The sequence below is a fragment of the Suncus etruscus genome, chromosome 13 (assembly GCF_024139225.1).
Source record: "Suncus etruscus isolate mSunEtr1 chromosome 13, mSunEtr1.pri.cur, whole genome shotgun sequence".
Taxonomy (NCBI): domain Eukaryota; kingdom Metazoa; phylum Chordata; class Mammalia; order Eulipotyphla; family Soricidae; genus Suncus; species Suncus etruscus.
Window position 1 is genome coordinate 72,863,693 of NC_064860.1, and position 15,023 is coordinate 72,878,715.

Here is a 15,023-nt window from a genome sequence, read left to right on the forward strand (position 1 = left end):
AATAGACTTGGTGCTGTGGAAGATGAGATACATAACAATTCCATACAGCAGGAGAGATTGGAAAAAAAACTTAAAGCAAATGAACAGACAATGGAAAAAATAGTCAAAGAATGGGAACAGATGAAAATAGAAGTCTATGATCAGATCAACAGAAACAACTTAAGAATCATTGGAGTCCCAGAGACCCAGGAAGAAAATTTCCAGGAAGAATCAACAGTCAAGAACATCATTAAAGAGAAACGTCCAGAGCTAAAGAATATATGTGATTAAATCCTGCATGCTCGAAGAGTACCAACCAAAAGAGACCCAAGAAAAACCACCCCAAGACACATCCTAGTCACAATGACAAATCCCACAAATAGAGACAGAATTCTGAAAACTGCAAGATCAAAAGGGGAAATTACATTCAAGCAAGCATCCTTGAGATTTACAGCAGACCTGTCACCAGAAACACTCAATGCCAGAAAGCAGTGGTGGGATATTGTGACAAGACTGAATAAAATGAATGCTTCACCTAGAATACTGTACCCAGCAAAACTCACTTTCCGGTTTGACGGAAGAATACATGGTTTCACAGACAAAAAACAGCTCAGAAACTTTATAGACTCAAAACCAGTCTTAAGAGAAAAACTGAAAGACCTAATTTAAAACAAGACTAACCAAAAGACACACCAAATTTCGATATAAAGATGGCATTAAATCCCAGGACAATTCTTTCTCTCAACGTCAATGGACTAAATGCACCAGTTAAGAGACACAGAGTGGCTAAATGGATCAAAAAACTCAATCCAACCTTCTGCTGCCTACAAGAAACGCACCTGAATAGTCAGAACAAACATAGACTCAAAATAAAAGGCTGGAGAAAAATTATCCAAGCAAACAACACCCATAAAAAAGCTGGAGTGGCCATACTAATATCAGATAATGCAAACTTTATACTCAGGAATGTTGTAAGGGACAAAGATGGACATTTTATATTAATCAAGGGGTATGTAGAGCAGGAAGAAATAACTCTCCTAAACATATATGCACCAAATGAGGGTCCAGCAAAATATTTAAAACAACTGTTGACAAATCTGAAAAACAATATCAATAAAAACACAATAATTGTGGGGGACCTCAACACTGCTTTGTCAACATTGGATAGGTCAACCAGACTGAAACCCAACAAGAATATACTAGACCTGAGGAGAGAAATGGAAGAAAGAGTCCTAGTGGATATATATAGGACACTCCATCCCCAGAAACCTGGATACACATTTTTCTCCAATGTACATGGGACATTCTCCAGGATAGACTACATGCTGGCACATAAAACATACCTCCATAAGATCAAGAGGATAGAAATTTTGCAGACTACCTTCGCTGACCACAAGGCTCTGAAATTATTTGTGAATTCCAAAGGGACTCAGAAGAAAAACTTTAACACCTGGAAGTTAAACAACCTCATACTCAATAACCAGTGGGTCTGAGATGTAATCAAGGAGGAAATCAAAAGGTTCCTGGAAACAAATGACAATAAAGACACAAACTATCAGAACTTATGGGACACAGCAAAAGCAGGAATGAGAGGAAAATTTATAGCTTTGCAAGCACACATCAGGAAGGAAGAAGGAGCTTACCTGAGTAACTTAATGACACAGCTAATAGAACTAGAAAGTACTCAAGAAAAGGACCCAAAAATAGGAAGACAGAAGGAAATAACAAAGCTGAGAGCAGAAATCAATGAAGTGGAAACCCAAAAAACAGTCCTGTAGATCAACGAAAGCAGAAGTTGGTACTTTGAAAAAATAAACAAGATTGATAGACCACTGGCAAACCTAACAAAGAAAGAGAGAGAGAGAGAGAGAGAGAGAGAGAGAGAGAGAAACTTGATAACTCGTATTAGGAATGAAAAAGGAGAGATCACTATTGATATGACAGAGATTCAAAGGTTAATCAGAAACTACTTTGAAAAACTCTACGCCACTAAAAATGAGAACCTGGAAGAAATGGATAAATTCTTGGACTCTTATAATCTTCCACGATTGAAAGAAGAGGATGTAGCATATCTAAACACCCCCATCACCATTGATGAAATAAAAATGGTAATCATAAGTCTGCCCAAAAACAAAAGCCCAGGCCCAGATGGATTCATTAATGAATTCTGTCAAACTTTCCAAGAGGAACTACTACCAATTCTGGCAAGACTCTTTCATGAAATTGAACAAGTGGAAACACTCCCAAATAGCTTTTATGAAGCCAACATCACCTTGATACCTAAACCAGAGAGAGATGCTACGAAAAAAGAAAATTACAGACCAATATCTCTGATGAATGCAGATGCAAAAATCCTCAACAAAATCCTGGCAAATAGGATTCAATACCTCATTAAGAAGATCATCCACTACGATCAAGTAGGTTTCATCCCAGGAATGCAAGGATGGTTTAACATCCGTAAGTCTATCAACATAATACACAACATCAACAGCAAGAAAAAAAAAACCACATGATCATATCAATAGATGCAGAGAAAGCATTTGATAAGGTCCAACACCCATTCTTGATCAAAACTCTCAGCAAGATGGGAATGGAAGGAACCTTTCTCAATATAGTTAAGGCCATCTACCACAAGCCAGTGGCAAATATTATCCTCAATGGAGAAAAACTAAAAGCCTTCCCTCTAAATTCTGGCACAAGACAAGGCTGTCCTCTCTCACCACTCCTATTCAACATAGCACTGGAAGTACTTGCTATAGCAATTAGGCAAGAAAAAGATATCAAGGGAATCCAGATAGGAAAGGAAGAAGTCAAGCTCTCACTGTTTGCAGATGACATGATGCTCTACTTAGAAAACCCTAAAGACTCTATCAAAAAGCTTCTAGAAACAATAAACTGATATAGCAAGGTGGCAGGCTACAAAATCAACACACAAAAATCAATGGCCTTTCTATACACCAATAGTAATAAGGAAGAAATGGACATTAAGAAAACAACCCCATTCACAATAGTGCCACACAAACTCAAATATCTTGGAATCAACTTGACTAAAAATGTGAAGGACCTATACAAAGAAAACTATAAAACTCTGCTCCAAGAAATAAGAGAGGACACGCGGAAATGGAAACACATACCCTGCTCATGGATTGGCAGGATTAACATCATCAAAATAGCAATACTCCCCAAGGCATTATACAGATTCAATGCTATCCCTCTAAAGATACCCATGACATTCTTCAAAGAAGTGGATCAGGCACATTTGAAATTTGTTTGGAACAATAAACACCCTAGAATAGCTAAAGCAGTCATTGGGAAAAAGAATATGGGAGGAATTACTTTCCCCAACTTTAAACTTTACTACAAAGCAATAGTTATCAAAACAGCATGGTATTGGAATAAGGACAGACCCTCAGATCAGTGGAATAGGCTTGAATACTCAGAATATGTTCCCCAGACATACAATCACCTAATTTTTGATAAAGGAGCAGGAAATCCTAAATGGAGCAAAGAAAGCCTCTTCAACAAGTGGTGTTGGCACAACTGGGTAGCCACTTCCAAAAAATTAAACTTAGAACCCCAGCTAACATCATGTACGAAGGTAAAATCCAAATGGATTAAAGACCTCGATATCAGACCCCAAACCATAAGATATATAGAACAACACATAGGCAAAACTCTCCAGGACATTGAGACTACAGGCATCTTCAAGGAGGAAACTGCACTCTCCAAGCAAGTGAAAGCAGAGATTAACAGATGGGAATATATTAAGTTGAGAAGCTTCTGCACCTCAAAGGAAATAGTGCCCAGGATACAAGAGCCACCCACTGAGTGGGAGAAACTATTCCCCCAATACCCATCAGATAAGGGGCTAATCTCCAAAATATACAAGGCACTGACAGAACTTTACAAGAAAAAAACATCTAACCCCATCAAAAAATGGGGAGAAGAAATGAACAGACACTTTGACAAAGAAGAAATACGCATGGCCAAAAGACACATGAAAAAATGTTCCACATCACTAATCATCAGGGAGATGCAAATCAAAACAACGATGAGATACCACCTCACACCCCAGAGAATGGCACACATCACAAAGAATGAGAATAAACAGTGTTGGCGGGGATGTGGAGAGAAAGGAACTCTTATCCACTGCTGGTGGGAATGCTGTCTACTTCAACCTTTATGGAAAGCGATATGGAGATTCCTCCAAAAACTGGAAATCGAGCTCCCATACGATCCAGCTATACCACTCCTAGGAATATACCCTAGGAACACAAAAATACAATACAAAAACCCCTTCCTTACACCTATATTCATTGCAGCTCTATTTACCATAGCAAGACTCTGGAAACAACCAAGATGCCCTTCAACAGATGAATGGCTAAAGAAACTGTGGTACATATACACAATGGAATATTATGCAGCTGTCAGGAGAGATGAAGTCATGAAATTTTCCTATACATGGATGTACATGGAATCTATTATGCTGAGTGAAATAAGTCAGAGAGAGAGAGAAAAACGCAGAATGGTCTCACTCATCTATGGGTTTTAAGAAAAATGAAAGACACCCTTGTAATAATAATTTTCAGACACAAAAGAGAAAAGAGCTGGAAGTTCCAGCTCACCTCAGGAAGCTCACCACAAAGAGTGATGAGTTTAGTTAGAGAAATAACTACATTTTGAACTGTCCTAATATTGAGAATGTATGAGGGAAATGTAGAGCCTGTTTAGGGTACAGGCGGGGTTTGGGTGGGGAGGAGGGTGATTTGGGACTTGGGTGATGGGAATGTTGCACTGGTGATGGGTGGTGTTCCTTTTATGACTGAAACCCAAACACAATCATGTATGTAATCAAGGTGTTTAAATAAAAAAAAATTAAAAAAAAAAAAAAAAAAAGAATAAGATAATTGGTAATGGCAAAGCAAATGGCCAAACCCCAAAGACTCAGACCAGATACTCTGGAGAATCCTTGCATTCTTTGTAATATTCTTATCAATTAATAAGAAATTCAGTGAGTCTTTTAAAGCCTATAAAGATTCCAATTTTATTAAAAATAAAACAAACATGAGACATATTTAACTTATCCTTATACTAAGTTTCTCCCTACATGGGGAAATCCTTTTTTCTCTTCTTCCTTCCAATAAACTTTCCTATTTTCTAAAAAAAAAAAAAAAAAAAAAAAAAAAAAAAAAAAAAACTTTAGTAAAAAAAAAGAAAAAAAAAAAATGGGGAGAAGAAATGAACAAACACTTTGACAAAGAAGAAATACAAATGGCCAAAAGACACATGAAGAAATGCTCCACATCACTAATCATCAGGGAGATGCAAATCAAAACAACAATGAGATACCACCTCACACCACAGAGAATGGCACACATCACAAAGAATGAGAACAAACAGTGCTAGCGGGGATGTGGAGAGAAAGGAACCCTTATCCACTGCTGGTGGGAATGCCGTCTAGTTCAACCTTTATGGAAAGCGATATGGAGATTCCTCCAAAAACTGGAAATTGAGCTCCCATACGATCCAGCTATACCACTCCTAGGAATATACCCTAAGAACACAAAAATACAAAAATCCCTTCCTTACACCTATATTCATTGCAGCACTATTTACCATAGCAAGACTCTGGAAACAACCAAGATGCCCTTCAACAGACGAATGGCTAAAGAAACTGTGGTACATATACACAATGGAATATTATGCAGCTGTCAGGAGAGATGAAGTCATGAAATTTTCCTATACATGGATGTACACAGAATCTATTATGCTGAGTGAAATAAGTCAGAGAGAGAGAGAGAAAAACGCAGAATGGTCTCACTCATCTATGGGTTTTAAGAAAAATGAAAGACATTCTTGCAATAATAAATTTTAGACACAAAAGAGAAAAGAGCTGGAAGTTCCAGCTCACCTCAGGAAGCTCACCACAAAGAGTGATGAGTTTAGTTTCAGAAATAACTACATTTTGAACTGTCCTAATATTGAGAATGTATGAGGGAAATGCAGAGCCTGTTTAGAGTACAGGCAGGGGTCGGGTGGGGAGGAGGGAGATTTGGGACATGGGTGATGGGAATGTTGCACTGGTGATGGGTGGTGTTCCTTTTATGCCTGAAACCCAAACACAATCATGTTTGCAATCAAGGTGTTTAAATAAAAAAAAAGAACAGTAACAAGAACTTGAACAATTTGACCCAACATGTGAATTTGAATGTGTTAAATTTTTAAAACTCTTTTGAATAGCTTACTATCATAGAATCACAAGGAAAATATGTTATAAATTCTTTGACATTGTTCATAATGTTATCTTTGTACAAGTATAATGGTAAGAGAAAAAAGTGAAAATAAACAAATGAGACTTGTCAAACCAAATGCATCTTAAAACATTAAGAATAAAGGTATAAAAACATTAGAATGAAAATGTTAACCTACTGAATTAAAAAAGTTACAAATCATATTTGCAAATCATGTCAATAAGATTTTTACAGAAACTACATTAGATTTACTTTCAACCATTAACAGGTTAACTAAAAAGATAGGAGCAGATGATGCTATATATTTATCTAAAATATGATATAAAGATGGTCAATGTGCATGTGATATATGGCTGTGGCCTGCAGAGAGGGGCTACAGTTGTTTTATAGAAGGTACAAATATTTGCCTTGCATGTGGCCAACATGTGTTTGATCCCTGCTATGCAAGATTGTCCCCCAAGCAACACCTGTAACACCAGGGTGCAGAGCCTGGAATAAACTCTGAGTACCACCAGGTAGGACCAAGAAGCAAAATAATAATAATAAATAACAATAATAATTTTGTTGTATACAGGCAAAGACCCAGGGCCTCACACATACCAAAAATGTACATACACTGAGTCACATTTTGGTTCCATGTAAACGTTTTATTTTGTTATGCTTTGCAGTGCCAACTGTTGATCCAGAGCTTAACACATGCAAAGCAATTGCACTTTACTGAGCTTCATCCTCCACTTCAATGGTTAAAAAGAAAAGGAGACAGTGCAAATGCTCTTTCTACAGAAAGTTTATGGCAACAATTTTATGTTCAGAATTATCTTACCTCTGAGTAATATCAAAAATACATGAGGAGTTTCATGCTGAATAACCTGGCATATCAGAACCTATTACTGGCATTGAGAGTGATCGAGGGTTAGGAAGGATATTGTAAAACCTGAAGTTTTACAAGTAGTCATTAGTCAAATATTGCTTTAGGGTGATGGAAGCTAGATATAAAGATGCAATGGGTATTTTAAATACACTTATAACTGGAAACCAACATATTGATAAAGAATATACAAGAATAACTGATTGTGAATGAATGTTTTTAATAGCCAAGTAGTTTCCTCTGAAGATATATTACAGGAAATTGCAGTTGCCACATATCTGAATTTGTTTTATCTAATAATAGGATTCATTTTCATATACCTGTACAACAATTTCTTGAGCCCAACAAATTCTTTCTGAGGATTTTAACAGCTCTTTTGAACCATATGCTTTTACAATGAACCTTTCTCATATATAGGGGAAGTAAAAAGTTCAGTTAGGCAATGCTATTATTTCATTTTGTGAGATGAGAAGTGCCAAAGCTTTCCATGCATCCTAGAGGATTTAGGCTCTATTCATGCATTAAAAAATCTTCAAATCTTCAAATTGTAGACATAATTTAAATTGTTAAAACAAGAATTGGAAAGATAGTATAATGAATAAGTACTCTTGCATTGCACAAAACTGACCCAGATTTGATTCCTGAAGCCAAATATGTTTCCCTGAACCTACCAAGAGTAATCCCTTAGCACAGTGTCAGGAATAATCATTAACAATATCAGCATAGCATAAACAAAATAAAATTAGTTATAATAATAAAAAGTATAAACAAATAGCTAAAATATAAAATAATGATCAGAATAAAAGTCAAATTGAATACAATTAACTAACTTGGGGAATTATATGAACATATTTTTATAAAGTCCAACATTACTATAAATCATATCACTTATTTTTTGATTTGCAAATTTCTATGTTATAAATATAATGTAAGTACTTCTCTCATAGACAATTTTACCTAACCAATATTGCAATAACTAAGTTAGAAATTCTATGCTATTTAAAAATTCTTATTTATGTATCTGTAGTTTTTTCTTCAATATACCATTAATAAATGGTTACCAAATTGATATAGAAAATAATTCTTATTGTACAATATCTCAAAATAGTTTTATGAGCCATTAAGACAAAGTATGCTATGATTACTTTCTGATTTCTTAGCAAACAAATAGCTAACCTATATATATTTCTACTTGGGACATGTATGTAAAATGGCCAAATATTTCTCATCACTACTTTGTTCTCTTCATAGCCCCGTATATGTATGTGTACAGTGATTAAATTAAAATCAGCACAGCATGGGCCTGAGCAATAGCATAGTGGTAGGTTTGATCCCCAGTGTCCCATATGGCTAAGCCATATGTGATTTCTGAGCACATAGCCAGGAGTATCCCTTGAGCATCACAGGGTGTGGCCCCAAAACAAAATCAATCAAACAAACAAAAAGGCACTGCATTATTTCAGTCTTTTTGTTCATTTCTTTGATTTGATTTTGTGTTGACACCCAGGGATCACTCCTGTCAGGCTGGGTAACTAACTATACAGGGAACCAAAGGTTGATCCCCAGTTAGCAGAGTATAAGGCAACCTGCCCACTTTATTATCTCTCCAGTCACCTAGAAAATTCAGATCAGTTTTCTATGGTCTTACTTGAGAATTTATGAATCTTTAATTGACTATAAATTTAATAATGTAGAACACAATTTATGTACCTTATTTAACCTCTCTTTAGTATTCTCTAGTGGAAAATAGAATCCAAACTTTCCAGATGAGGAAACTAAAATACAGAGAGATAAAAAAAATTAAAAATTTTAAAGAGCAAAACCAAAATAATTCATGTTACGGTTCCATATTTTCTTGTCTAGTTAATTTATATGCTATTTTTGACCAAGATCAAATCCTTATTTTTGTTTTAAGCTAACAATAGGATGTATTAAAGAAGATAAGTCTCTATCAAAATGCATGGCTCTGCTTAAAATAAAGATATCCATGAACATACAAAAAGAAAGCATTCAAACAAAAATTACATTAAAATTTTCCCTTGAAAATATTTCCAGCACATGTTAGCTTCTATGACTGTTTATTATCTAAGTTATTATTTTTAAAATGGAATAATGTAAATTGTAAATCAAAGATAATTTGGAAACTAGACATCTAGAATTATTGGTCTGTCAGAATAGTATTAAGAAGCTAATAAGTGGGCCCGGAGAGATAGCACAGCGGTGTTTGCCTTGCAAGCAGCCGATCCAGGACCTAAGGTGGTTGGTTCGAATTCCGGTGTCCCATATGGTCCCCTGTGCCTGCCAGGAGCTATTTCTGAGCAGACAGCCAGGAGTAACCCCTGAACACCACCGGGTGTGGCCCAAAAAACAAAAAAAAAAAAAAAAAAAAAGAAGAAGCTGATAAGTAACTAGCAAACTTACTATCAAATATTTAATATCAAACTTTATTATCTCAACACTCCTCTTAAGATACAATTTTTAGAAATTTGATTGAACATCTGGCTGTGTTCAGAAGCTTACACCTGTACCGATGGGGCTTGAATGACTATATAGGTACCAAGTTCATATTCCTCTCAGCTCCTTGTAACACAGCACCTTATCTGCTGTTCTCTCTGCCAGCCCCAAGACATGATTTGTAATAGCTAAAATGTCCTTCAATGCATCCTTTTATAAAAATTTTCAATATTAGAAGAAAATGTTTATTTGAATTTCAGAATGCATCCACCTTTTAGGGTAAATATTTTAAATAGCACTAAATTAGACATTCTAATAAAGTAAAATTTATTATATTATAGAATTTAATGGAAAATGTGGATTCATAAACCAGATATTCTGCATAATCTTCTAATTTTATAATTTTCATCAATATCTTTACATTTCCACAATCAGTTTCTCTTTCCTTTACTATGACTTAGGTAATAGTAGCAAAATATCTAACCAACTTCTTTATCTAAATTTATGAATTTAGTTAGAAGTACTATTCATATTAAAAATAATTGTTATTGCCATAGTTTCTTCTAAAAAGAGATATCAAATCATTATTTAAAAAATGAATGAAATCCTTAGTCATTTTCTAATTTTACATAGAAATTATCATAAGCTTAATGACTTTAACATACATATCTATCTTCTCATATTTCTATGGGCCATACCCAAGAAGTAACATAATTAAATTTTCTGCTGAGTTTTGAAATGCCAAAATTTATCTTTATGAGAGACAGTCTTCTCCATTTCGATTTGTAATTTACATTTTCTTGCAAACTCATGTAATCTTATCATTCTTTCTATCGTTGTGATTTTAAAAACTGAAATTTAAGTTTTCTTGTTGGCTCTCAGATGTGATATAGCCATCTGCAAATCCTAAGAGCCTCCTCCATAATTTTGACATGAGGTCTACTCAGTTTTCAATGCCAGCAATAGAAAATTCCTATATTTTTTCTAAATTTCTAGTATCAGAAAACCTCAAGATATTCTAGAGAATTACCACAAATCATCTCAGATCAGCTAGTAGGTTAGTGTTTGATTGAAGGAGGATGTATATCAGGTAATGGGAAATATAAGGGTCATAGTAACTTTCTATCATATTAACTCATAAATTTCATCTCAGAAAAACATCTACCCAGGTGATAAAATTAGTAAAAAAAATTGACAAAGCCTTCAGTTCTATACAATTTTATTAATATATATCTACTCATTATATGTCTATTTTCACATTATTTTCAGATATTACAGCAATGTACAAAATTATTTGAATATATAAATTTTCTTCCTTTTCAAAATATTTCTTTTATTTATCATTATATTTCTTTTATTTATCATGATATTTCTTTTAACTCATGTATTATTTTATTATTATATTATAATAATATGTTGAGATTGGTATTAACACTTATTGTCTGGTTGTACTTAGTCATAACACTTTATCACCATTAACTTACTCTACATGTTTTACCAATGACCTATTAAGATTTCTATTCCAGGGGCTGGCGCAGTGGCACTAGAGGTAAGGTGTCTGCCTTGCCAGCACTAGCTTAGAATGGACCAGGGTCGGATTCCCCGGCTTCCCATATGGTCCCCCAAGCCAGGAGCGACTTCTGAGCGCATAGCCAGGAGAAACACCTGAGCGTTACCGGGTGTGGCCCAAAAACCAAAAAAAAAAAAAAAAAAAAAAAAAGAAGAAGAATCAAAAAAGGTTTCTATTCTACATACTTAGTTTCCCTGAAACAGTCTATTTTATTATTTATCATATAACATGTATGACAGAACTATTTTTAATTTGTTATATTATATGTATGGAACACTTAATGTGACATAATATAAAAGTAAAAACACCTTAACAGTTTTTAGAGATTAGAATATTGAGGAAAGAAATAAAAGTAATAAAATCAAAGCACTAAAAAACATTACCAAATTCCAGAAAAGTTGTATAATAGCTTAGATTATGACAAGTTGAGTTTTGAGGAAGAGATATGGTTAGATTCTGAATTTGAGAATAGATTAGATGTGGTATGTGAAAGACAAAAATCACAATCATGTTGTTGGCCTAAGCACATGTGAAAATACAAATGCTATTTAAAGGGTCAATACAAACTCTGAGTAGGCAGTTTAAAACAGTAATATGAAGAATCAACTATGCTACAACTATTAATTTTAAGGTTCCTAAACTTACTAGTTTTGAATGGGTAGTTTCATATATAAGTATGCCCAGAAGAGGAAAATTCTGATATATTAACTTGAATTTTCCATCAATAATATGTTAAATCTTCTCTTAATTTAAATAATATATAAGGAAGCTTAAAAGGAAAGTATAAGCACTCATTATATGGCTCACAGTTTGCAGAAAATTTATACGTTGAAAAACAAGAAGTTTAAAGTAAAGTGGACTGTGTAAAACGAAAACTTCAGAGGCTCCTAAACTAATCATAACATTCCATTTTTAAACATCTTATTGTAGTTTATGTACATTTTTATCATTGTGCTATTTGCATGGCTTTGGTATACAGCTATAAAACTTTGACACCCAATTGCCCAAACCTTTCACCTTCTTAATATTCTACTTCTAGTTCACTTCTTCATTTTTTTCTTCTCTTAAATGGTAACCTCATTTAGCAATGACAGATATCTGCTACAACGCAATACTGCCCATTTCTTTTTTGTATTTCTCTGCATATAACACAAAGTGAAATTCCTCCAATATTTAACATTCTCCCTGTAATTTATTTGACTTAGCATTTTGCCTTACAGTTTCATTTAAGTTTCTGGAATAGTATTCAAGAAAAAAAAGAGAGAACTAGAAACAATGTCAAAATCTTGCAGAAATCTTGAGAAAGCTATCATTAAACATGTCAATATGAATATAATTGGGAGAAAAATGTCAGTGGACAGATGGAACAAATAATTTAAAGACAATGGGAAATACAGAATGGGCATTAATGAGTAGTGAGTAGTTTTGTTGAGTAGTTTTGCTGTAAGTAGAGGTAAAATAATAAAATTAAAAATTGATTAAGAGAGAAATGGAAGAGAACACTTGTATTTTGAAACAGAATTATCACATATTTTCGGGTGACAGACTAAAGTGGTAAAGTAAATTACTGATGAGTTTAGGACAGAATCACTGATAGACTACAGCTTTAAATAAAGAGTATGCTACCAATTCAAAGTAGAATTACATGGGCATACAGACATTATATAAGCAGGAAAATAAATGTAAGTATAGACTTATAGCTTAAAGAAATAGCACATGGAATGTTTTTCTCAGTATAGAAAGGCTTTAAATTCTATACCTACTTAGCAGTTGGTTTGTGTGATTTTCTTATAAGCTGACAAAAAGAAACAATATGGTGACTTAGTTAGGTTCCTCATTTAACTCTACAAATATACTCAAAAAAATTCTACATGCTCTTTCTTTAAGCACCATCATAACTGTACGTGATAGATGAAGTGTGGTGCCTAACAATATTGAGATTTCTGTGGTTACCCATCTGAGTCAAGGTAAAAGGTCTCTATGATTTCTCATGAGTTATTAGGAATATTGGTTGAATATTTGCATGAATATTGGTAGAGATAAAGTACAAGGCAGGGGGAATTTTTCAGTATCACTTAAAACTTTAAGAGATTCCACTCAAAATTCTGATGGCCACTATCACTATTGTTGCTTTTGTTGAAAACAGTGATAAAAAAAATACCACCAATATATCTTACTTTTCTATTCTTTTCCACATTGTAATGTCAAATAATGTAGTGCTTTTTGCAAACAACTACACTGTGGTTTAATTTGAGTAAAGTTTAATAAGTAGGACAAGGAATATTGAAGTTGATGTCTCCTTTTTTATTTTATATTATTTTATCTTATCTTTCTCTTTCTTTTTGCACTCCGGCATGATTTGAATTCATAACTGAGACTTTTGTGTGGTGCTTCTCTTTATTGCTCTAGGGCTCACTGGATATATAATTTGACATTTATTTTTGTATTGTTATGGTGTTTCAGTTACCTTTTTATGTCCTCTCTCAAACTGAGGCTGATAGCCACTAGAAGGACTCCACCCATTTTCAGCATATTTTTATTAATTAATTTATGTTTAAAAATTTTTTTTGCTTAATCTTTATCCCATTCTATTGCCTTTCTTTCCCTCAAACAAAACCACATAACTTGATTTATCTAGGTTAGCCTCTCAAATAGAGGGAGAAACAAGGGAGGGCACCAGGACCAAACAGATGTATGATCACTGATAGTAAGCTAGACAAAGAGGGGACCTCCTACCCTAGCAGCCTGGGGGGTGATGGTGGGGGATACAATTGCAGAAAGGGAACGGGAAGGAGGGAGGACAAATTTGGTGGTGGGTATTCCCCTGATTCAATGTTAATATGTACCTAAAATACTAATGTGAAAGATATGTAAGCCACTATGATCAAAATAAAAATTAAAAAATAAAAAAAAAGAAAAAAAGAATCCCCCCAAAAATGTTGTTCTTAGTTGCATATATAAAGTTCTTTGTATGCTAACAAGTAGATTTGCACTTATATATGCATATGCTTACAATGAATATGTTTAATATGTAATAAATTTTATATTTACATGAAATTTATTTATATTTATGCATATTTTAAATATAGACTAAATATACTTTAAACAATATATTCAATAATTATTTATTATATATGCATATACTTAATTGCAGTTGACAAATTTTTTGTTATAATCCTAACTCAAAACAAAATTTTTAGATAGTCTAAGTAGCTCATTACAGTTATATGAGGTAATATATGTAAAGTTTTACTACAATAGGCTGATTTTTGAAAAGAAATAGGACAAATTTCTCTTCCTTAATCAGTGTGTGTTTTGAGGAAAGCTTGTATGAAAACGTAGCAAGAAGGTCATAATAAGCTAAGATTGTCTAAATACATTCCATATCTGAAGACAAATTGATATTGGAAATCTGTCCTCCAGAAATAGAAAAATACGGATCTGTTGTATATATATTCTATATTGTGCATCTGTTTGTACACATATTATGCAATCACATTATATTTACATTTTAAATTATAGTTATATTAATTATAAAATACACAATTATGTATAATATGCAGAATATAATATACACAAGAATATAATATGCAGAATATAATATACACAAGTGACTACATATTTTGTGTTTATGTATAATACAATGGAAAATTTTAAAAATAGAATGATTTGTTTTTATGAGAATAAAATATTATAGTAAAATACTATTATAGTTCTCTTCTTGCAGTGTTGTACACAATACCCACCACTAGAGTGTTAATACTATCCATAATTATCCCAAGTTCCCTTCCCCAACCCCAGGCATCCTTAGATCACATCTCAATTGATTAAATCTAAGGACTGTTTTCTTAAGGATACTGTTAAACCCTTTGCTTCATTTCTTTCTACCTAGAAACTCATG

General features: G+C 33.6%; 1 long non-coding RNA gene across 1 annotated transcript in view; it reads left to right on the top strand.

Annotated features, from left to right (window-relative positions):
* Positions 1-1,384: 1,384 nt before the first annotated feature.
* LOC126025728 (uncharacterized) overlaps positions 1,385-15,023 on the top strand; it is a 174,698-nt gene continuing 161,059 nt past the window's right edge. The window contains exon 1 of the long non-coding RNA XR_007501515.1: positions 1,385-1,498. This is a non-coding gene — a long non-coding RNA (uncharacterized LOC126025728). The remainder of the gene's footprint in view (positions 1,499-15,023) is intronic.